The 3,282-nt window shown below is 39.5% G+C and overlaps 1 long non-coding RNA gene across 1 annotated transcript; it reads right to left on the bottom strand.

Annotated features, from left to right (window-relative positions):
* Window positions 1–241: 241 nt before the first annotated feature.
* LOC120108616 lies at window positions 242–2,076 on the bottom strand. The gene is made up of 2 exons (XR_005509898.1): window positions 1,575–2,076; window positions 242–1,310 (listed from the first exon to the last, which is right to left on the bottom strand). It is a non-coding gene; the product is annotated as an uncharacterized LOC120108616 (long non-coding RNA).
* Window positions 2,077–3,282: the final 1,206 nt, after the last annotated feature.

Below are 3,282 nucleotides of genomic sequence, written 5' to 3'. Positions count from 1 at the left end.
GAAAACTTTGCAATTGAAATATGATGCAGAGTAGGGGTCGATTTCTAAAAACAGAATATAAATTAAAATCGCCAATCAAACAGCAAAGACTAATTTCAGAGTTATCTTAAAACTAAGAATTTCAAAACACATAAGATAAATTGGAGAAATTAAATTAAAACTTAGACACGAATTGCATAAAAAAGAAAATTAATGGATTGCATAAAAAAAGATAGAAATTAAACTGAACCTAGAACAAAGATTGCATGGAAGAAAATTGATTGATCTCAAAAAAAAATGATTACAAAAAGTAAAAAAAAAACTTGAAGATGAAGCCTAATGCTCCTTTCTTCTGCAAATAGAAAAATAAAATGAAACTGAGAAAATCCCTTCCTTTCCCACGGTGGGACTTTGACATAAACTAATCTTTCTTCTTTCTTTTTTTTTCTTTCTTTCCAAGAACAGAGCACTCTGTTCTTGGTTCTTCTTCCTCCTTGGACCAGCCGACCGAGAGCCCTTTCCTTGGTTCCTCTATTTCTTGGTCTCCACCCCAACCGTGCACTCCTTCTTCCCTATTCCTCCACTCTTAAATAGGTCATCCACCCCCCTCTGATTACATTGAGAGGATTGTCCGGGCTGCGCAGTCTTGGGATGAATCGCGTGACGCTGGGAGACTGAAACGGGTGAAGATCCGGCGCGGATGAGGTGCTTCACGAGCGGCTGGGACGGAGGAGGCTGGACGAATCCGAAAGGGGGAGACGGCTGGGGCGCTGGGATTTGGGCGTTGAATGCCGACAGCTGGAATGGAGGAGCCGATCACGGCTTGTTGCTGGAACGTTGCGGAAGAGGTGGATCACGGACGGATGAGGCTGAGATCTTTGATTCGGATGAAGGGCTGGAGGTTGAATGCCACGCATGCTTGGATGCGGAAACGGAAGGGAGCAAAGGCGGAGGAGCTGCAGTCGTGATCGGCGGGATGGCTGGACGCGATGCTTGGATCCCGCTTGCAGTCGGACGGGCATGGGAGGTTGCTGGGTTTTCGGAAGAGGGTGGAGCCAGACGCGATCACAGGATGCTTCATGGCTGACGAGGAATGGGGCGTGCATGAAAAATGCTGACTACTGGGAGGAGCGGACGTGGGAGATGCTTGGGGGTTGCACGCGGACGGCTGCTGATACGGACGGTTGATGGTCGTGATGTTTTATTGGATGCAGGTTCGGATGAGACGTGGACGGCTGGGATTTCATGCATGCATGGCAGCTAGGAAATTTGTTGAGCTCGGGCTGCCGGGCATTGGGCTCAAACCCAATGTTATTGGGTCTCTTGGATTACTGCACTCAAACGCAAATACCACGTTAATTAGTTAATTTTATTATTAATAATTAGCTAAAATACTAATTAAAATGGTCTGACGATTGCACTTTTGTGCTCTCATCAGTCTCCTCCAGCACCATAAAGCTCGAAGTTACCTTTCTTCAAAATTCTAATTTTTTATAGTCCATGCAATGCCTTGCATATATGAAAACCACAGCCGGTATCCAATACCCATGAATTTGAAGAACTTAATGACAAACTGGCATGTAACATAAACATACCTTCTGATGCAACTCTTGCATCAGGCTTTACAGTTGCAAAAAAACTCGTGCAATTTCTTTTCCAGTGGCCTTCCTTGCCGCAATGGAAACAGGTATTTGATCCAAAGATTTTCTTTTCTTTCTTCCTCTTTATCTTACTACTTTTAGTAGCATCATCCCCTATTAATCCAAGATCAGAGGTTTCAAAGATGTAGGAAATTTTCTCCTGAGTGAGTACAATCTTTAAATTCCTCAACCAGTCCACATAGTTTGAACCGGTCAATTTGTTGGCATCTAAGATGCCTCTTAGTGATAGTGAAGATGCCATTAATGCAGAATTTTATTCTACATATATAACAAACAAAACTAACATAAACAGATCAATCATGATGACATATATACAATTAGACTAGGACTTTATCTAATTGTTACTCCCACTATTTTATCGAATATCATAGCCCTCTCTTATGATAAACGAGAAAATCTAACTTTTCTTAATAGGGTTGAGATCCTAATTCTTCATAAAAGCCTTGTAGTTACACAACAAACCCTTATGAGTTCAAAGGTAGGAAACTCTTTCCAATTGCATCTCATGCAATTCTCAACTTTATCCTGTCCTCTTAAAACACTTATAGCCTTGTGGTGCACAACAAACTATAATGTTTTAATTAAGTCAAACCCTTCATTTTCATACAATCATATTCAAATAATATTGCTCTTGTGGTTGCACAACAAAGCAACATATTAAAATATGTCATAAGCATCTCTATGCACCAAAATAGTATAACATCAGTCCCCATTGCAAGTCTTGTGGTTGCACAACAAACTAGCATGGATCTTGACATAATAATGTCAAGGCATGAAGGAAGGCTAAGAGTAGTGTTTTATCAACATTAAGCTTATCCATAATAGGCAATCAAACAATTGGCCAGGTAAGCAGGTGGGAGGCTCTCCTTACTTAGAGAGTAAGGTCCTAATTAGAGAACCACCTTTAGTCCTTTCCTTAGACACCAATTAGATTAATTGTTCTAGAATGGGTTAGCTCAAAGTTTTTCAACACTATGACTTAATATAATTTTTATTGAGGGATAACTGGTCTCTAGCACATTCTTTTAATTGTAACATATATTTAACATGTCTAAAATAAACTATCATGCATAATGGCTATCTCATAGCATGTATAAATCATAAGCAATTGATTGAATCAATTAACATGTTTCAACATATCTTCATATGAAAAATTTCATATCATGACATTTTATTACATATCATATCATATATCAATCATACATTTCAGCATTTCACTAAGCATATGACATTACTATCTCATAGTAAATTAATAATCATACATCATGCATAATTATTTGATTGAACCAATTAAGGACGGCTCTGATACCACTGAAGGGAGAGTCTCCACTCCTACATGGGTTCGGTCCTATTAAAAATAGGGTGACACCCATGTATACCTATCGAAGCATGCATCTCTATACGCCTCCGAACGGAGAGCCACGCTTCATCACACGATCACGTGTGAGAGTTCCCAGAGATCGATCACAACTCTTGGACCTTTGCTCTGATACCACTGAAGGGTTTCGATCATGTCATGATGGGCAGCAGAAGCTAGAGATTTTAAAAATTTCTTAATAAAGTCCCTTAACATGAAATCCTTATAAGCCTAGATCATCTTAATGGTAACAATCAAACAATATAAATATAAATGCTGAAATAG

The sequence above is a fragment of the Phoenix dactylifera genome, unplaced genomic scaffold, assembly GCF_009389715.1.
Source record: "Phoenix dactylifera cultivar Barhee BC4 unplaced genomic scaffold, palm_55x_up_171113_PBpolish2nd_filt_p 001431F, whole genome shotgun sequence".
Classification (NCBI taxonomy): domain Eukaryota; kingdom Viridiplantae; phylum Streptophyta; class Magnoliopsida; order Arecales; family Arecaceae; genus Phoenix; species Phoenix dactylifera.
This window is presented reverse-complemented; position numbering and strand designations above follow the sequence as displayed.